The 21,757-nt window shown below is 48.7% G+C and overlaps 1 protein-coding gene across 10 annotated transcripts in view; it reads right to left on the bottom strand.

Annotated features, from left to right (window-relative positions):
- Positions 1-10,897, bottom strand: part of DNMT3B (DNA methyltransferase 3 beta) — a 39,299-nt gene extending 28,402 nt beyond the window's left edge. For 8 of the 10 annotated variants that reach the window (XM_047771333.1, XM_047771329.1, XM_047771331.1 and 5 more), the window contains exons 1-2: positions 10,740-10,861; positions 8,899-8,973 (exon numbers count right to left, since the gene is read on the bottom strand). The gene's annotated coding sequence lies outside the window, so the exon portion shown is untranslated. Of the gene's footprint in view, positions 1-8,898; positions 8,974-10,739 lie in introns of all 10 variants that reach the window. The other 2 variants (XM_047771334.1, XM_047771326.1) reach the window with 2 other exon arrangements.
- Between the last annotated feature and the right edge of the window lie 10,860 nt (positions 10,898-21,757).

Raw genomic sequence — 21,757 nt, forward strand, 5'->3', positions numbered from 1 at the left:
CGCAGCAGGTGGGAGGGAAGTCTGGACAGACTCCTGTCTCCTCCTCTGGATCTGTTCCTCAAGTCTTCCTTCCTCATTCCCCCAAAACAGCAGGGATGGAGCAATCACTTTGTTATCTCACCAGAGTTACTCTTAGGATCCTCGATTTGCAGATGAGTAAATCAGCTCAGAGGCAGATCCACAGATCTCTTGCCCAGACTCCCAGAGTGACTAAGTGATGGAGATTAAGGCCTTAGTCCAGGAGACAGATCTTAAAGATATCTTTAAAACAATGCAGTAAGTCTAGCTATTAAAAGTTAAGCCCAAGGAGGGATACCTCCTCCCCCAGGTACCTGGAGAGCAGTGAGGCGCCCAGGCCATAGGGACAGTACATACAAAGGTGTGGCAGCTGAAAACAGGCTGCCCACCTGGCTGGGGACAGAGCAAAAGGTCTCAGTTCAGTGCATTTGCCTGATTAGGAAGCTCCACTAAATTCCAGAAAAGATCAGATCACAGGAAAGCAGGAAGAAAGAAAAGCGCTCAATGTCTTTCTCAAGCCCCAGTTTTATGGTCTGTTAAAGAAGTGACCCCACCTAATTCCTTGGGTGCTTGGTGCCACAGATCCCAAAGTAGATGACAAAACTTTGAAACCTGGTCATTATGCATTCTCATGTGCTGTCTTGTCAGGTGCCCCAGCTCCGCCTCACGAAGGAGAGCATCTCTACATCCAGGATGATTAAGAAGTGAGTAGAGTATTATTGCTCAGTGCCTCTGGGTCATAGCTACCTGCCCCACTGTCACTGTACAGGATTAGCTGGGCCTTGGCCTATTTATTAGAATTACCCTAAGACATGTTCCAAGCAGGGGTCAAAGCGGACAAGTACAAGAAGTTGGCTATGAGGATGTTCCCTGCAGAGTTGCTCATTAATAGCAAAATTACTAACAAACACCTGGGTATCTGCCATTGGATTAGAATAAAATTATATACCATTACCTTTTAGAGAATTCACAGAAAAAGTTAGGAATGGCAGAAGGCTCTGAAATGATACAAGCACTGGGAATGGCATTTACAGAGTCCAACTTTTCACCCTATATATAAACAGAATGCAGAGAACCAGCTCCTTTCGCCTATAGGTTATTTGGAAAACCCTGAGAAGGACACACAAATTTGGAGGGAAGATATGGGTCACCCATGATGGGTGGGGGCTTCACAGGAGCAGAGGATTCTGGGAGCTTCCATGCCCACTCCTGCTGCCATGTGCCCCTTGGCGAAAGCAGAGCCAAAGCACCTTCTGCCCCCTTCCAAGGTGGTTAAGGGAAGAAGAGCAATTCTCTGCATTCCCACCACCACCTCGGCTCTGCCGCTCACAGCAGGTTTCACCATAAATCTCAACCCATCTACACATGGAGGCAGCAGGGATATTGATTCAGCCTTGAAGCTGGCAATCTGACAGGTAGATCTAAAATACCAGGTGTCCATATCCTGCACCACAGTATTCTACTTACTTCTAGGAATTGACTCCGCGGAAAGATCTCACCAAAACCTGTGTACTGGATGGGCACTATTGTGTTTGTTGTGGCAGAAGCTGCAAACAAATGATGTAAGAGTTCCCATCAGTGACACAGCAGGTTAAGAATCCACTGCAGCAGCTTGGGACACTGCAGAGGTGCAGGTTTGATTCTAGGCCCAGTGCAGTAGGGTGTCGGGGGTGGGGAGAATCTGGTGTTGCTGTAGCTGTGGCTTGGGTCACAGCTGTACCTGATTCAATCCCTGGCCCATATACTGCAGGTGCAGCAATTTTAAAAAATGATCAAGCAGTTCCCATGGCGCAGCAGAAATGAATCCGGCTAGGAACCATGAGGTTGCGGGTTCGATCCCTGGCCTCACTCAGCAGGTCAAGGACCCAGCATTGAAGTGAGCTGTGATATAGGTCACAGATGCGACTCAGATCTGGGTTGCTGTGGCTGTGGCGTAGGCCAGCGGCTACAGCTGATTAGACCCCTAGCCTGGTAACCTCCATATGCCACAGGTGCGGCCCTAAAAAAACAGAAAAAGACCAAAAAATAAAAAAAATTTAAAAATGATCAATAGGAGACTGACTAAATTATAAGCAGCCACAATGGGGAGACTACTGAGAGGTAAAGAATAGGGCAGCTATTGGGAGATGAACCCATTTAAAGCCATTAAGTCTGCCTAACGATGTAATCTCATTTGTTAATATGCTGGCATGTGCATGAAGCCATGTTCCTCCAGCATTTTCTCTCTTACTACAAAAAGTTAAGATTTCCCAGAAAGGTAGTTTGTGGGGGAAATGGAAGATCCTATCTCCAGGTTACTTTTACAATCAGAAAGCTGACTTTAGACCACCACTGTCCTTCTAGGCATCCATCCAGAGAAAACCATGACTCATAAAGATACACGTACTCCAGTGTTCATTGCTGCACTATATACAATAGCCAAGACATGGAAGCAACCTAAATGTCCATTGACAGAGAAGTGGACAAAGGTGTGGTACATATACACAATGGAATATTACTCAGCCATAAAAAGGAATGACATAATGGCATTTGCAGCAAAATGATTTACCTAGAAATTATTCTACGTGAAGTTAGTGAGACACAAATATCGCATGCTATCACTTACATATGGAATCTCCAAAAAAGGATATGCTGTTCTTTGCAGAACAGAAACTGTCTCAGACTTTTAAGGACTTCTGGTTACCAAAGGAGACAGGTTGGGACAGGGACCGATGGGCTGGGGGGGTGAGATGTAAATGTAAAAGTTGGTTGTGATGTTTGTACAACTATAAATTAAAATTCTTTGAGTTAAAAAAAAAATACCACTGTCCAAGAAACACTTCTTCCTTTGAAAATGACCTTTCAGGTTTAGTCAACCTCAAGTTGCCTCAAGGTATTTAATCAACGTTCAAGTTTAGTCAACCTCAAGTAATTTGTAAATGTTAAGAGGCAGAGATCTCATTTTTCCCTATAAGGAAAGCCAGATACCTGTGATGCCTATAATGTCCCAACTCCATCTCCATCCCTAATATACATGGGATGTTTCTGGGCTCACTTCTTTAGTATTTATCCCCTTATCACCTTTTAAACACCATGGCTTTATTATAATTAGTGTTCATACCTGCTGGGACAAGCCTGCCAACCTTCCTAAAGTTACATTGATTTTCTCTTTAAGGTCCATTAGTTGGTATTTTCTCATTTCTACTTCAATCTTCCGGCCCCTAGATTTCTTTTCCAGGGAACTCAGCTCTGTACAAATAAATTTAGATGGCATTCTGAGATGTTTCAACATGAGAGGACTTACAGCTTTTTCTCTGGGATAATCAGGAAATTAATCCTTGTGTATTACTTGTTTTTAAAAAAGACAAAGTACAAAGAAAAACTAAGGGGTAAGTGTGTGGGAAGTGAGGAAAGGTGATCCAAAGGTAAGAACTTCCAGTGAGAAGCTAAGACCATGGGATCTAATGCACAGCCTGGGAGCATTCGTTAATAATGCCATGTATTTGAAAGTTGCTGACTAGATCTTAAAAATTGTCATCGCGAGAAAAACATCAGTAACTTTGTAAAGCTAAAATAAAGTGAACTGCAAACCAAGTTGGCTTGAGGGGGGAAGCTCATTTTATCTCATAGAAATGGCTCTTTGGAAAATCTAGCCACAATTACCTGAGAGGGGTTCAGGGCTGCCCGCCTCTACACAGTGTAGTGCAGAGAGGTACACCAGAGCATCTGAACCCAACTGCATCCTGCAACCTGAATCCTGCCAACTGGTCCACACCAGGTGAAGGCAAAGGGTGCAAAGATATTTAACAGCATTTCAATGCAAAGTCCACTCCCTGCTAGCTATTGTGCCTTAGGTCATATTTATTTAGTATTGAATAATCATATTTAGTATTGAACGATCCATCTGTACTAGGCTTTCAGCTCAAAACATAACATCCTAGGACAGCAAGCAGACAAGGACACTGGGAAAGTCCACTCTTAACCATTCAGATAGGAGTTCCTGCTGTGCTCCAGGAACCATGCTTAGGAGGAGAATCAAAGGCAGGCAAAGGCCAGCCAGCCCCTGTCCTCATGGAGCTGAGGTTAGGAACTGGGTGAGAGAGGTGGGTAGGGGAAGAAACAGTGGAAATAAGAAGGTATGTTCACCAGGCTCACCCCCAAAAAAAAACCTGCATTGCTTACACTACAGATAACCTTTTGCTAGGAACTCATGAGGACAAGATTTCAGCACCTTTGCTCAGAATTTTGCAAATCCTATCATCCAAGTGCACACTGCCTCCCATGTAACCCAGAACCACCCAGAAAATTCCCATGGACAACACCGGCCTGTTCAAGCATCTGACCTAACAGTGCATTTCTCACCATGCCCCAGGTGAGGTTTCCTTCTGCTCACCAGTGGCCCAGTGCTGCAGCTGTGGGACACTCAGGCTGACTGAGGCCTGCTTTTTTTTTTGCTGCTTTACTCAAAAGTACAGGGACCCCAGCACTGTGCTGGCTGCTGGGGACAGCAACCAATAAGGCATTATCCCCAAGAGCTGGGGTGCCGACCCAGCTCTGGCCCCAGCACACCCACTTGGAACAGGCAGCAAATGCAACTGGAAATAAATGCTGCTTAGGAAACCCATTAAACCTCGGAAGGTGGTGCTGCAGGGAGGGATGGAAAAGAAATGGGTTCAGCAGTAATGAACCAGACTAGTATCCATGAATGCCAGGAATCTGGTGTTGCCGTGACCTGTGTGGTGTAGGTTGCAGACGCGGCTGGGATCTGGCGTTGCTGCGGCTGGGATCTGGCGTTGCTGCGGCTGTGGCTGTGGCATAGGCCAGCAGCTACAGCTCTGATTCAACACCTAGCCTGGGAACCTCTATATGCCGCGGGTGTGGCCTTAAAGACAAAAAAAAAAAGATAATAGATAAATAGGTAGGCAACCACACAGGAGACCTGCCTGAGAAATCCCCAGTATCCTTTCCTGATGCCAGGCCTGGACCTCTAGGCAGGGCCCTGGAAGATTCCTCTGCTCTGGGGAATAACCAACAGTAGCAGGGAACTTCTGCACATTTCAAGTCCTTGTCCCACAAAGAAACTTCAGTTTTCATGTCCCACCGATGATCTTAATTTTGTTCCCTCTCAATTACAGAGATAAGGGTCAAAAGCTTAACTATGAAAAAGGAAAACAGTAAAAACAAAAAGACACTCAGAAATATTGGAGGGAGCATTAAAACACTAAAATCAAGATTCTCAGGGAGGGGCGTTCCCATTGTTGGTCATGGGGTTAAGAAACCGACTAGTATCCAGGAGAATGCAGGTTCAATCCCTGGCCTCTCTCAGCGGGTTAAGGATTCCGATTTGACCCTGAGCCTGGGAAGGGCCATGTGCCATGGATGTGACCCTAAAAAAAAAGATTCTCAGAGCGATAAAGGATGTGTCCAAAGATGAAGACACTAACACTTTTACAAATGGAATTTGTAGGACAAAAAACATTCAAAACATAAAAGCTGAGGACACCAGAAAGCAGAACTTAGGACAAATGGTGAAATTCCACCAGGTCAGGAGGGCTCCACACCTGATTTATATTTAATAAGAGTTACAGGGGAGTTCTCTGGTGGCCCAGTGGTTGGGACTCTGCAATTTCACCACTGTGGCCCAGGTTCAATCCCTGGTCTGAGAGCCATGATCCCACATCAAACTGCCACACTGCATGCTGTAGCTAAAGAAAAGTTTTAGAAAGAATCGGAAGTTCCAGTCGTGGCGCAGTGGTTAACGAATCCGACGAGGAACCGTGAGGTTGTGGGTTCGATCCCTGGCCTTGCTCAGTGGGTTACAGCTCCTAAACCCCTACAGCTCTTAGACCCCTAGCCGTTGGAACCTCCACATGCTGCAGAAGTGGCCCAATAAATGGCAAAAAGACCAAAAAAAAAAGAATAGAAACAAGGGAGGTGATGATCCAAGATGATTTATTCCCTCAGCCTTATGATGGTAGATTCCGAGGATGCTGGGCCTTCTTCCTCCTCCTATACCCCCTTCCTACACACCTGGTCAGCATCGACCTGTCCCCAAGAGGAAATTTATTGGTTAAGCACATTTTCTCCCTGCTCTCTCTCACCCACCAATTTTCTCAAGACTTCCCTGGTTGCTCAGCAGATTCAGGATCCAGCATTGTCACTCATGTGGTGTGGGTTGGATGTCTGTCCTGGGAACTTCCACATGCCTTGGCCAGTTAAAAAAGTAGGGGGCGGGGGAGAAAATGGATTTCTAATTTCCTACTCATCACAATCTTTCAATGGCTAATGCTCTCCCTACCAATTTCAGAGACTGCCAAGAAAGATAATTTTTCTCGAAAAATAATTTTGAGCCCTGTGTCACAGCGTGGTGGGGGATGGGCAGGTGGGGAAGGGGAGGGTGCCACGGTGCACGTGGCAGGGGTCTACCTGGGGCAGAGCCCACAGGCTGCAGCGCTGGAATGAAAATCTCTACAGGTGACCTCTCTTAGAGGACCTGGTCAGGCCAAACTGGGGAAGATTAAGAGCAGAGGCCAATGGTTGCAGATTCCTAGAAATCTCCACTGCTCCACCAAAATGTCCTCCATCCACCTGGGAAGCCTGTCCCAGGTGACCACAAGGCCCTCGGAGACCATCACCAATTAATTGAGCACCTTTTCTCACCACTCTGCATTTCCCTTGGGTCTCATCCCTTAGCTTAAGACGGGTTACAGGTCCTCAAGAGTTTTCTCCATTTCCAGAAGAGGCAAAACACTGATTAAATGGCACTTTGAGGAGTTTCCGTAGTGGCTCAATGGTTATCTGACTAGGAACCATGAGGTTCAATCCCTGGCTTCGCTCAGTGGGTTAACGATCCAGCATTGCCCTGAGCTGTGGTGTAGGTTGCAGACCTGGCTTGGATCCCGCGTTGCTGTGGCTCTGGTGTAGGCCGTCAGCTGCAGCTCTGATTGGACCCCTAGCCTGCGAACCTCCATATGCCGCCCTAGAAAATCAACTGCGGCCCTAGAAAAGACAGAAAAAAAATTGGGACTTCGAGATGACAGGCCATGACCTCTTTTTTCTTGACATCTGAGGATGGCAAATTTGATTTTCATTTGTATCTAACGAGGAAGGCAGTTTTTAAAAAATATACCTATTCCCTACACAAAACAGTTCCTCCTCATTTTGCTTGTTCTCTGGGGAAAATCTCAGGAATGCTAACCAGGATTGTTTCAACTCTCAGGAAGTAAATAATGACCACTTGCCAATATCTCAGTATTTACTACATAACACAACATAATTGAGTCGTCAGTATGTGAGCTTTTTAATCTACAGCATCTCAACTGCCTCAAGCTTCAGCATCCCCTGGAAATGGCCAGTAATGCAACCCTATTTTCCAGATGAGGCAACTGAGACTTAACCCACCAGCTTATAAATGGAGGAATATATAAATCCAATTTTTTTTTTCTTTTTTACAGCCGCACTTCCAGCATATCTAAGTTTTCAGGCCAGGGCTGGAATTGGAGCTGCTGCAGGCCTATATCACAGTTGCGACAGCACCAGATCTGAGCTGCATCTGCAACCTATGCCACAGATAGCAGCAAGGCTGGATCCTTAAGCTACTGCACAAGGCCAGGGATCGAACCCACATCCTCAGGGAACAAGGGGAACTCCTAAATCCAGATTTTATTCCAAAGCCCAGGCCCCTTTAAGTCTATTGCCTCAGATGTATAACATGACCTAAAGGATAACAAGCTTTTTATAACACTTAGGGCCGCCACCTAACTTATTTTGGGAAAGAACACCTAAGGCTTACTAAGCTAAAAGGCTTCTGGATTCCATTTAGTCTTCCTAGCAACTCTCCTGTGTGTGTGTGTGCTTGTAATCTACACAGCGGCTTATGTGTGGGCTCCCTCTGCATTCACCAGGCCACTTCCCTCCAGCCACATCCACAGCCACATCTGCACACTGGGCTTTTTCCCTTCTGGAGGGACAAGCTCTTGTCCCAGGATAATGGCGGGTGTCTAAGTTCTGGAAAGCACTAATCACCAAGCTGCCGAAGTACCTGATCTCCCCGAGCCCTGAGTTCCAACACCTGCAATTTTTCAGCTGCATGAGAACATCAGCACGTCACTTCACAAACGAGTGCCAACAACATGAGGGATTCTGTACCCTTCCGGCCCTGGACCACTGAGAAACTGAAATATCACCCTAAATTCAAGATTTTTAAAAACTCACTCAACACAGAGTGTGCCTGAGCTGAGATCCTGTTTCTTTCAATGGCTGGGGGTGGGGGCATTTGCCATGGCGTAGGACCAAGAGGAATTTCAGATTTCGCAAGGACCATCTCAGGTGCAATGGGAAAGTATCTGAGCCTCAAGGCGGGACAGCTGGCAGAGAAGCTGGGCTGAGACAAAGGGTTAAGTTGTTGCCCAGAGCCCCCCATCAGGAAGCTTGGGGCTGCAATAAGAAAGAGTAACAGGCACCTCTCTCTGGGTTGCAGGCCCCACGTGGCTGAAGGAAAGGAAGCAGGGGAAGCAGCCTCTCCCAGCCCCACCTCCCTTGCTCCTCCCCTTAGCCCCTGCAGCTCCAAGATATCCTCCTCCCCTCCTAGCAAACTTTGCAAGGGGTGGGGGTAATGCTTATGGCTTTAAGGAGCAGGATGCAGCCAGCCCCAGCCCTGGCCCCTTTGTCTCAGCCTCCTCCACCCCAACAGGGGAGGGGTAAAGGAGTTCACTTAGCTCTGCTTTTACACCTTCAAGGCAGGCCCCAAACTGAGGGTGGACTGGGGGTGTAAAAATGGCCCCAACCCATAAAGCCACAAGATGCTCCTTTCAGAAAGGAACAAAGGCCCTCCTTCTTGCCAACTCCCAAATGAAGGACAATGATTTGCAAAACTTTCTTAGCTGAGAGAGGAATGAATACCTTGGTGGAAGAAGGCAGGAAAGAAGTGGCCAGAAGAGGTGCCTCCCTTCATCTCCAATTCTCATTAATGGCCACCTTAAAAAGAGGGGCTATTGGTTAATACAAAAACCAGCAGTCACCACCTTCTATCACACTGAGTCTTTACTCAAACTTAATGTGACTGGGACTCTTACCTCCTTCAGACATCTGAGGAACAGAGGGTTAGAGGTTAAATCACGTAACAACTAGTTTCATTCTTACACAACCTGGGGTTACTAGTATGATTGTTCCCATTTCGCAGATATAATAACTAAGTCACAGAGGGCAACAGATTTACAGGGAGACTTAAACACATGCCAGTGACCTATGCATTCCCCTAAAGAGGGCAGCTTGCTTAGCCTACATGTTAGATAATGATGCCAAGAGTGGCAAGTCTTTATTGAGGAATTAGTGTATGCCGGACCTATACTATAGGTAGCATCATCTCAACACTGGGAAAAATCAAGTCTGCACCTGGGGTTTCCAATGGCTGGCCTGGGGGAAGGGGGGCAGAGGCAGGTCAGTGCCCTGGGCCCTCTACTAGAGCCTCTAAGGGAGGGCCCCAGCAGGACCTGGCACCCAAAGATAATTGCCACCAATTCACCAAAGCTCACAGCATCCAGAAATCAGGAAGCAGAAAATCAGAACTCATACTCTTATCCTTAATTCTCTTTAATTCATACACCTTTCAGCATGGGTGGCTGGGAAAGCACAAGGGCCCAGCCAGGCTCTTTCAGGCTAGGGGATAAGTGAAGGAGGCAAAAAAGAGGCACAGGCCTCGGCTGCGCCCATATCTCCTGCAGCCCCTCCCAGTCACAGGTGAGGACTCCAGCAGGGAAAACCCAGGCCCGGGAGCAATTCTCTGCTGCTAACTTGCTAAGTCGGCAGGCTCTGCCCCAGCTTCCACTTTCTCCCCTGCAAAGTAGGAGAACCACGCACCCTTTTTCACCAAACAACCACAGGGACACCAAGATAGTGCTGGAGGTTTTCACGCCTCAGTCTGCAAGTTTGGGGGGTGGGACCAGCTTGCCTCTGGAAGAGTGGAAAATGGAAAGTGAGCCCCCAGGGCAGGCAGTGTGGTCAGGGCAGGAAGGCGCCGCCCCGGGCCGGCTCCTCCCCGGCCAGGTGTGTACAGGGGGGAGAAAGGAACCTCTCCCAAGGGCATCTCGGCAGCCCCGCGGATCCTTACTCTCCACAGCTCATCCAGCGAGGACCCAGCGAGCCCGCTCGTCTGGCGCACGCCCCCGGTACGCGCCAACACCCTGGCCCACCTGCTCGCCCGCACCCACGCCCACTAACTCTTTCCTAGCCCGGGGAAGGCGGGCAGCTATCTCGGCTGAAACGCCAGTCCAAGATGTAATGGACGGACACCCACTTCCTTGGCAGAATTCTTTTCTATCCCGTTCCCCTCCCCAAGGAGGCTTCCCCTAAAGCTGATGCCAGGTAAGATCACACGCCCCATTTGCTCCACTTCTCAATGGGTCACCTCCTCCCCTCGGCTCTAGACCCCAGGAAGGCCGCCAGTCTCCCTCCCTAGGGACGAACTTCTCTCCTCGGGAACACAGCAAGTATCCCTTCCACTCATATTCCTCTAAGACACATGCCCCCCGCCCATTTTGTTCCCCCAGCCCGCTTCCCAAATAGGGTCAAAGACCTCTCCTCCCCAATCATGCCTGGTCTCCAGCCGGATGGGAGCTGCCTCCCTAGGAGGTCCCGGGACGGGATCCCTCCTTGCAGTCTCGGTGTCCCTCCTCTGCCCCCTCCCCCACCAACCCACGGAGTCCTCGGGCTGGTGAGCCTCCCCGGGGCCACCGGACGCTCACCTGCCGAGAGCCTGACTCGGGCGCGGCTCCGCGGTCGAGCCGCGGGTCGGGGCAGGCTGGCGGGAGGCCGGCGGGCGGCCGAGCAGAGCGCTCGGCTCGCGAATCTCCTGCGCCGATCGCCGAGCTACGTTTACTTGGGCCCCTTAACCCCCGCGCTGCCGGCCGGGCGCGGCCGCACGCTCGCCCGCCTGCCAGTGAGCCGGTGGCGTCCGTCGGGGGGCGCTCGGGGCGTCCACGCGGGCCGCGGCCGCCGGGCTGGGGGGGCGGCTGCTGCGAGGAAGAGACGCAGACCAAACCTGGCAGCAGGAGTGGGTGGGGAGGGGGCGGTGCCGAGTCCCCTTGTAACCCCGGCCCGGCAGTCGCTCCGCCCCCGCCCGGGGGCGCCCCCGCCACAGCCACTCAGAACCGCGCCTCTGGCGCGGGGGGCGGGGGGCGGGGACGAGGGAAATTTGAAATCACTCGGGAGCCTCCCCTCCGCCCCTCCTCCACAGGCACCGCCTCCTGGCCCCCCGGCTGGTTAAATCACCACCCGGATAACAGGCCCTAGAGGGGAGCCCGCAAAGGTCCTTCTACGCTAGAGACTCCTCCTGGGGCCCCCTTCTTCCCGCTCGCCTACCCCGACCGGCGACGCTTAGCTTTGGCTGTGGGGGGCCCAGAGAAGGAAGCGCCCCCACTGGAGTCGCACAGCAGCAGCAGGTTCTGCCCTTAATCCCCCAGCTCCAGCCGCAACGCCACATGGGCGCTGCGGTGCCCCCGCCAGCTCTGGACCCTGGGACAAGTCCTTCCTTCCTCCCACCCGGCTGGCCCTTCGTCAGCCGTCTTGAGGGCAGGAGAGGGGAGGGGGAGCAGAGGAGTCAGGGCCCTCAGGTTCCTGGCTGGGTTCCTGGGGTACAGCTGGCATCATCCGAAGGAGAAGCCCCTTTCTGTTAGCAGGTCTCTTCCTCCTGTGCCCTTAAAGGGGCATTGAACTAATGGAAAAGAGCACTTCCTAATATTTCTCACAACTGGTATTTACACTTAGAGTATTTCCTTATCTGTTTGTCCCCAGGTATCCGACTGTGAGGGCAGGGTCTCATGTGTCTCAGCCCACACATCATAGATGCTCAATAAATGTCTGTTGAATGAATGAAAAAACAAATAATGACGACATGATGGCCTTCAAGGCACTCTATGAACTGGCTCCTACCTGCTTTCCCAGGCATCTCCTAATCCTCTCCCCTCCCTCACTTTAATCTTCTCCCCTATCTGCTGTTTTTCAGACTCATCAAACATGTTAATGGGTGTTCTTTGCCCAAATCTCTGCACCATTCAGCTTTCTCCCAAAATGTCAGCTTCTGGAAAGACTTTTTCTGACTATCCCACCTGAAAGGTCTAGTCTCTACTTCACAATTTCATTCTCTTTGTAGCACTTACAGCTATCTGAAATCTTTTTTGCATAACTCCTTGTTTATATCTTTCTGATTCTTGTTTTTCTTGTTTTACACACACACACACACACACACACACACACACACACACACACATACACATACACACACGTACAGTACACACAATACTCCATGAGGACAAAACTACATGTCTGTCATGTTCCAAGCTCTATTTCTAGTTCCTACAGGAGGAGTTCAATAGAAGTTTGTTGAATGAATGAATGAACACAGATTTCCTGCCTCCTGGATGCTAGCTCTTTGAATAAAACCAGTTTTCTCCCTTCGTCTCTTTCCAGGTGTTTGCAAATGTGTGAATAATATAATCTCTGGAAGCTGCAAAAGTTTCTAAACTCTCTGGATCTTGCTCTACCTAGAAACCTAGAGAGAGGCTAGGGAGATATATAGGTAAGCAAAATGGGCTCAGCAATCTGGAAAACCTCATGTGAATGAGTGGCAGGTACTCCTAGACCTTCTGTCATGGGCACGCAAAATTGGGTTCCAGTCAGCTGGTGCAGGAAGAAAAGGATCTCTCAACAGGGCCTGTGGCTTGTCTCCACCATCTGAGGTGTGTCTTCAGGGGAAAGTAATGGCATATGAAGCTGGTGGGCCTGTGGGGAGGTATGCCGGGTCTCTGTTTTATGATCCATAAGCTAAGACCTGCCGTGTGGCGAAGGATGTCTGTGTGCTATCAGGAATGCCAGGGAGGTGTAGTTAGGATGCCAAGACGTGGGTTTGGGGAGACAAAACAGACATTTCTGGGGACAGCAGACCACCCAGCTCCAGGAAGAAAATATTTATGGTTTGAAAAGCCAGTGGTCCATGTCCTGTCATTTGGAAAAGAGGGTGAAAACCAGAAGAGGTGAAAGGAAATTGGCATGTGTCCCTATGGTGCAGAACTTTAAAGTTTGCAAATTCCATAGGTCATATTCACCACCTCACTTGAGTCTCACAGCCACTCTATGAGGAGTCAGGGCAAGAAGAATTGGGGGCCCTATTTCAGATGAGGGGTGAGAGGCCCAGAGAAGAACAGACGCAAAGTAAGACAGCCACGGAGCTTGCCCTTCTCTGAACACCAGCTATGTCACAGCTACAGGCCTAGGATTTCAGACAGGAAGGTCCAGAGCTTACACACTGGTTGGGGAGTGTCAGGTAAGAAACATAAATAAACCTAAGAATGTCAGGTGTGGATAAATCTAGGAAGGAGATAAAATGGAGACTGGGAAGATATAGCCAGGGGAAGACCCGGGTCAGGATCCAGCTTGGCACGTGGGAGGGATAGCCAGTGTGGCCAGGGCACAGGGCATGAAAAACAGAGAAATAACAGGAAGGCCAAGTTTTGTGAGCCCTGGTCAGCCATGATCTGACTCAAATGTTGAAAACAGACCCAAGTAGAGTACGGAGGTGGGCAGAGATCTGGTGCCAGATCTGGAAGACTGAGGATGGTGGCCTGGACCACCACAGTCAGGGGGAGCAGAGGAGGTGGGGAAAAGTGACTGGATTGGAAATAGATTGTGGAGGCTGAGTCAAGGGGTACTGAGGGCTCCATGGGGTAAAGAGAAGCGTGGCATCAAGGATGACCCATGGGATTTTATTTTACATTTTTTTTTTTTTCAGGCACACCTGCGGCATCAGGAAGTTCCAAGGCCAGGGATCAAATGGAGCCATGTGCGAGCTACACCACAACTGCAGCAATGCTTCATTCTTGACCCACCACCCCAGGATGGGGATCCATGGAACCAGTGCTCCACAGAGACAAGCCAGATCATAACCCACTGCGCCACAGCAGGAACTCTGACCCCTGGGATTCAAACCTGAGCACCTGGGTTTACCTAAAGAGGCAGGATTGCAGAATGTGGATTTGGAGGGGAATACAGAGGGTCTGCCTCAGGGACATGCAAATGTGGGGTCACAGCATGGGCTGTGTTGGCACCCGGGTCCCCTCACTCTGTCCAGTGTTCTTCCCCCTGTCTGGGCTTTAAGGTGTGCCCTATATATCTCCCACACCACACCTACTGCCGCAGCATCCATTCTCAGATGGGTTGGCCCCATGTCCAAGAGGGGACTTTTTTTTTTTTTTTTTTGTCTTTTTGCTATTTCTTTGGGCCGCTTCTGCGGCATATGGAGGTTCCCAGGCTAGGGGTCGAATCGGAGCTGTAGCCCCTGGCCTACGCCAGAGCCACAGCAACGCGGGATCCGAGCCGTGTCTGCGACCTACACCACAGCTCATGGCAACCCCAGATCCTTAACCCACTGAGCAAGGGCAGGGACCGAACCCGCAACCTCATGGTTCCTAGTCGGATTTGTTAACCACTGCGCCACGACGGGAACTCCGACTTTTTTTTTTAATTTAATTTTTTTTGCTTTTTAGATCAGCACTTTCAGCATATGAAAGTTCCCAATCTAGGGGTCGAATCAGAGCTGTAGCTCCCCGCCTAAACCAGAGCCACAGTAATGTCAGATCCTGAGTCTATGATCTATACCACAGCTCATGGCAACTCCAGATCCTTAACCCACCCACCGAGCAAGGCCAGGGATCAAACCTGCATCCTCATGGATAATAGCCGAGTTCATAACCCACTGAGCCACAACAGGAACTCCCCAAGAGGGAGACTTTTTATCAGATAGATCCTATGAATGGTAAGCTACCTGTTCTCTCTGATTCTCAGTTTCCTTAACCACAGAGAGAAGATTTCATAGGACTGCTGCTGGAACCATTGAATGAATTTAAATGGACAAATTGAAGCTGGATTACCCAGTTAGGCAGTTAAGGCTCTGGCCCCCAAAGAAATATTTTTCAGGAAGATTTTTCTTTTTAATAGTTTGAAAAACATGCAGGAGTTTCCCAGTGGTGCAGCAGGTTAAATATCTGTCATTGTTGTCGCTGCTGTGGCTAATTCAGTCCTTGGCCCCAGAGCTTCTACATGCTGGGGGTGCAGCCAAAAAGGGAAAAAAACATATATATATAGATGTTACTGTAGGCACATAAATTTTGTTTCTAGGTTGATTTCAAATTTTCCTCTGGTTGTATACATGTGCAACAATGTTTACTTGATAATTTATTCTAACACCACAATCCTTATGATGGCAATCAATATTAAGGAATCAACAAAAATTTTGTGATTAAAGGACACTTGTTTTGTCATTAAAAAAAAAACAAAACACAGATAAGATAATGTTCTTGCTCTTAGGAAATAAACACTAAAGTATTGAGGTTTAAAGGGGCACAGTATCACCAATTTGCCCTTAATGGTTCAGAAACAATAATACGCATATGTATGGGAGGGGGAGACTGTAAAGCCAAAGGGGCGAAAATGTAAACAAATGGAGAATCTGATTTAAAGGACATCATAAGTTCCTTTTGCTAGTCTTACAACCCTTTTATCAACCATAGATCATCTTCAATAAAAAGGTGCCTCCCTCTAAAAAATTAACATTAAAAAGAAAAAAACAACATATATACATCCTTGATGCCTTCATGATACATATTTTACATCCTTGATGCCTTCATGCTAATCAGTCCTTATTCAAAAGAATTAATTCTCGGAGTTCCCATCCAGTGTTCTTCCCCCTGTCTGGGCTTTAAGGTGTGCCCTATTCATCTCCCACACCACACCCACTCCCACAGCATCCATTCTCAGAGGGGTTGGCCCCATGTCCAAGAGGGGAACTCTTTTTTATTTTTTTTATTTTTTTTTGCTTCTTAGGCCCACAGCTTCAGCATATGGAAGTGGACTTTCACCTATGCTGTGACAAACTGTGACATCTGTGTTGTATTATACCATCATCTTTTCAGCGCTTAGAGCAGCTACAAGTTTTAAGCACACACGCAAACAGGGCCTGACCTGCAAAAGCGTCTCCATATAGGGTCAGTAATTTTATGAACAAGTGACTTCATCTCTATGTGCCTCAATTTCTTGAGCTGCAAAATGAAAGTGATAATTGTACCCACAGTAGGGATGGGGGTGAGAATTATCTGAGTTAATTCATGTTGGGCATTTTGAACAGGGCCTGGCACATGGAAACTGCCCCAAAGGGGCTTGTTAAAGAACTACATTGTCATTAGTACTGAGCACAGGCTGCACTGAGCTCCTGGCTGTCCTAGTTCGTGGCAGGTGCAGAGACTAGCATGCTTCCTTCCTCCACAGGGTCACATAACCCCGTTCCTTGGGCTCCTGGCAGCGGAGGCCAGCCCGGTTCATCTCTAGGTCTACATGCCTTGTCTATTATGATGAATTCCATTTTACAGTTGCAGAGACCGAGGCACTGCAAGGTGAAGGGGTTTGCTGGAGCCCCAGCTGGGTGGTGGCAGCTTGGAACTAGATTCCCAGCTCAGCCCCCCACTCCTCCTGTGCTATGCTAAGGAGTTTGAGCCTCAGTCTTCTTCCCCTTCTAATTGGAATAATAATAATAATAGTAATGCCTACTTCCCGGAGTGACTGCGGGGATTCGAGGAGCCCGTGTATGTGAAAGAACTCCATTGTAAAGTACTCAGTCTTAATTGCAGTGTCATTAGAGGCCACGTTCATTTGCAAAGTGGGTTCCTCACCTTTCATTTTCAACAGGAACACCCAGACTCCTTTCTGCCACAGTGGACCATGGAAAGAATTCTTTTCTGCTTTTTTAAACCTCCAAATGGGCCGTGGAAATAGTTATTTTTAAATACACCTGCCTGGACAAGTACACAGCCTCCGGCCAGGTATTATTCTTTAGTTTTCATTAAATAAGTGTGTTAGGGGAGTTCCCTTTGTGGCTCAGTGGTAACGAATCCAACTTGTAACCTTGAGATTGTGGGTTCCACCCTGGCCTCGCTCAGTGGGTTAAGTTGTCTTGAGCTGTGGTATTGGCCAGACTGGGTGTTGCTATGGCTGTGGTGTAGCCAGGCACCTGCAGCTCTGATTCAACCCCTAGCCTGGGTCCTTCCATATGCTGCAGGATCGACCCTGAAAAAGCAGAAAAAAAAATTTTTTAAATGTTACGTGTTGTTAGTGTTCTTATCGTTGATATGAGGCCCTGTACATGGGAAACTAAGGCCCAGAAGGGAGCAGTAGCTTGCCTAAGGTCACTTAGCAAGTCACTGGCCTGGAGGGCAGGAGGATGGATCTCTTTAGGTCCTGGAACCTTTTGCTCACTGCACAGCCCCACAATTTTCCTTTGCCAGGGGAGGTGAATCTCCTCCAGCTTCTAAGCCAGGGAAACTCTATCCTGATGCTTTGCTCTTGGCGTTTCCCATCTTCTCCTCCTTGCCCTCCTCCAAGAAAGGGAAGTGCCCTGGAGTGGGGATGGGGGTTGGGATGGGAAGTGGGATATACCCTGCCTCCTCCTCATCCTGACAGCCCACTCCCTCCATCCCCTGCAAAGCCTGCCTGGAAGTTCTTTCTGCTGCCCTCCCTGAAGAGGACTGGGGCTGGGTGGCGGGGGATATTTATGGAGTTGATCACAGTAAGGCAGGGATAAAGCAGAGAACAAAAAAACACTTCTGGGCTTCTCCTCTTGGAGTTTACAATCGAGTGAGTAAGAGAAACAGACATTAATTCAATTTATCTCATGAACAGTTATGAGGTTACAGTTATGTGCTGAGAAGACAAGAGCAGGTTATAATAGGAGGAAGGGTTTTCAGTGACAGGCCCAGAGAAAGTGATGGCCAAGCAGAGATCTGAGGGGACAGGGAGGCGGCCCGTGAGGAGGCTCAGGCGGGAGGGAACGGTGTTTGGGGGAGTTCCCGTCCTAGCTCAGTGGAAACAAATCCAACTAGGAACCATGAGGTTGCAGGTTCGATCCCTGGCCTCGCTCAGTGGGTTAAGGTCTGGCATTGCCATTAGCTGTGGTGTAGGTCGCAGGCACGGCTCGGATCTGGCGTTGCTGTGGCTCTGGTGTAGGTCCGCGGCTACAGCTCCAATTAGACCCCTAGCCTGAGAACCTCTGTATGCCACGAGTGCGGCCCTCAAAAGCGAAAAAAAGAAATGTGTTTGGGACAGAGGTACCATCCCTCGCTAAGGTCCTAGGGCACCAGGAGCAGGGTCCACAGAAGGAACTGAGAGGATGCCCACGAGGCTGGAGACTCGGTGGAGAGGAGGCCAGAATCTGGTGAAGAAGGGAGGGGCCAAGTTATGGGGAACTTCAGACTCAGACACTGGAGGATTTTCATCAGATGAGTTAGTAATATGCTCACTTATGAATGAAGCGTTTTGCATAGTGTCTGGCACAGAAAACAAGAAGGCCTTCTTTTCATTCTGTAACAGTCTCTGGATCTAGACATTTTATCCCCGTTTTGCCAGACATCAAATGAACGAATGCTCAAGTTATTTATTGTTACTAGTAGTAGTAACTTGCCTCCCTTGAATTGCCCAAGACCATCAATTCTAAAGATATAAGACGTGATTAAGGAAACACAGCCCTATGGCCCACTGCCCTAAAACACACCCTTCAGAGTAGCCCTTGTGAGAAGAGGCTTCACCCAGAATTGTTTGCAATTTGTTTTTGTGGCATTTGACTTGGGGCCTAGGCCTGAATCACTGACGGCTTTTTTTTTTTCTTCTTAGGTCCACACTTGAGGCATGTGGAAGATCCCAGGCTAGGAGTTGAATCAGAGCCACATCTGTGACCTACACAACTCACAGCAACACCAGATCCTTAACCCAGCAGGCGAGGGCAGGGATAGCGCCCACATCCTCATGGATAGTAGTCAGGGTCATTAGGGCTGAGCCACAATGGGAACTCCACTGATGGCTTTCTCCTGAGCCTTAAAAACAGATCATCATTGTATGCTTTACACTTTAGCAAGTGCCCCAAGGCCTTCCAAATTTCGTAATGACCATGAAATGAGGTTACATAAACTTTGATTCATTTACACCTGATAGGTTTCTACTGTAAAGAAGCGCTTTGAAAAAGTATCATTTCTGGAAGTTTCCGTCGTGCCTCAGCAGTGACAAATCCAACTGGTATCCATAAGGATGTGTGTTCGATCCCTGGCCTCACTCAGTAGGTTAAAGATCCAGCGTTGCCATGAGCTATGGTATCGGTCACAGACGAGGCTCGGATCTGGTATTGCTGTGGCTGTGGCGTAGGCCTGGTAGCTGCAGCTCCGGTCGACCCCTAGCCTGGGACCCTCCATATGCTGTGGGTACAGCCCTAAAAAGGCAAACAAAGAGAAAAAGTCACTTCTGCCAGTTGTCATCTGACCTTGGGAGCTCACCTGTCTGAGTTCACTTCCCCCATCTGTGCAGCAGGGGCTGGTGAGGACTGAAAGGGATGGTGGCCATCCTTATGTCCATCCTCAGGCCCAGCAGCACAGACTTCAGCCTTGAGTTCTCCCTGAAGAAACATCAGTTGAGCCAGTGGAGGTAATGGGGACAGCAAACTGGGGATCTAGGAACCATACCTTGTTCACCTTTTGCAAGTTCCAGGCCCTAGTACCTACTCCAGCTCCAGTCTGGGGTCTCAGGAGACCTCCGTCCACCTCCACCCACCATCCAGGTCCCAGGGTTGCCACCTGTAGGTCCTGTCTGCTCTTCCCAGGCAGGTGCCTAGGGGTCCTCTTGAATTATAATGCATTAGTCCCCCTACCTCACTAACCCTCAAGCCTCTGCTTAGAACTCTTACACGGGTTGCTCTCAGAACAAAACACAAAGTCCCAGAGTAGGGTGAAGGCCCTGGTGAGTTCTGTGTATGTAAAGTTTCCCCCTTTCCTTGGTCAATCCAAGGAAAAACAGCCACACTAGCTCGTATGACCTTTTGTCACCCTTTTGAAACTGCTTTATAGAATGCCACGGTATCAATGAACTGTCAATCATCAAGCAGTTTATCCGGTTCATGGACAATGTGTTTGTTTACAACTTTTCCCCATCGCAATCCTGGCTGCCAAGAATATTCCCCTACCTGCTTCCTCCTAAGTATAGATATTTTCAGTTTTAAGAGTTACTGTAAAAGTGTCCAAGATGACCACATAAGAATTCATTGGCGTTCCCGCTGTGGCACAACAGGATCGGCATCTTCTTGGGAACACTGGGACTTGGGTTGGATCCCTGGCCCAGCACAGTGTGTTGGGGACCTGGTGTTGCTGCATCTAAGGCAGTGCGACTCAGATCTGACCCCTGGCCTGGGAATCCCGTGTGCCATGGCCAAAACAACAACAACAAAAAAAGAATTTATTAATTACTTTTATAATTTTCCAACATTTTATTATGAAAATGTTTTGGCATTCAGCAAAGTTGGAAGAATTTATGAAGAAAACTTTTTTGTTTGTTTTATTTTTTTGCTTTTTCTAGGGCTGCTCCCATGGCATGTGGAAGTTCCCAGGCTAGGGGTCCAATTGGAGCTACAGCTGCCAGCCTACACCACAGCCATAGCAACATGGGATCCGAGCCGCATCTGCGACCTACACCAAAACCCACAGCAACGCCAGATCCTTAACCCACTGAGTGAGGCCAGGGATCGAAACCACATTCTCATGGATACCAGTGGGATTCATTACCGATTCACCACAATGGGGAACTCCTTCCTTCACTGTTGAATGAGGCAGATGGCAGAGTATGGAATGGGCCCGAAATCTTAGTATTAGTCTTGACCTCTTTCTCTCAAGCTTCCAAACTGGATGGAGCAGCAAATCTGACAGTTCTTTCCTCTAGTTAGATCCAAAACCTGACCCTTGGAGTTCCCACTGTGGCTCAGCAGTTAACAAATCTGACTGGCATTCAAGAGGATGCATGTTCTATCCCTGGCCTTGCTCAGTGGGTTAAGGATCCTGCATTGCTGTGACTGTGGTATAGGCTGGCAGCTACAGCTCTGATTCGAGCCCTAGCCTGGGAACCTCCATATAATGTGGGATGTGGCCCTAAAAATCAAATCAAAAACAAAACTTGCCCCTTACCACGTTTATACAAGCCACCATCCTCCTCCCCCCAGAAGACCTCACCAGACTCTTTACCAGGCTCCTGGTTTCCAAACTTGCCCCATATTCTCTTCCAAAGTAGCCAGAAGGTTCTTCGCAACACTTGGGTCAGACCATCCCCCATCTCTGTTCAAACCCTCCTATGACTCCCCATCTTAGGCCAAAAGCCAAAGTCCTTCCAATGGCCCCCAAGATCTTAACCCAATAGGACCTTGACTTCTCTTGCTACCCTCCTCCCAGATCTCACCACACTGGCCTCTTGGCTTTTCCTTGAACAAACCAAACATACTGTGACTTCAGGGCCTTGGCAATTAACCTTCTCTTGCCTGGAATTCTCCCTTGAGACAGTTGTGTGGCTTATTTCTTCACTTCCTTTGGTCTTGGCTCAAAAGTCACTTTATTAAAGATGGCATCCCTCACCTCCCCATTGAAAGAGCAAACCTCGACCTTCCTCCCTGTCTCCCTTCCACCTCCCATCATCCAAACTGCTATGTATTCACCTCCTCATTATTGTCCGTCTACCTGACTGGAATGCAAGCTCCAAGAGGGACTGCTTGTTTATTTTGACCACTGCTATCTTCTGTTCATGGTGTACATAGAACAGGCCCTGCCTCCTAGTAGGTGCTCAGGAAATCCTTGTTGGTGAGTCAGGAACAAAGGTTTGGGACTTACCTCCAACACAGCTTCTCTAAAGCTTGGATTCC

The sequence above is a fragment of the Phacochoerus africanus genome, chromosome 3 (assembly GCF_016906955.1).
Source record: "Phacochoerus africanus isolate WHEZ1 chromosome 3, ROS_Pafr_v1, whole genome shotgun sequence".
Taxonomy (NCBI): Eukaryota; Metazoa; Chordata; class Mammalia; order Artiodactyla; family Suidae; genus Phacochoerus; species Phacochoerus africanus.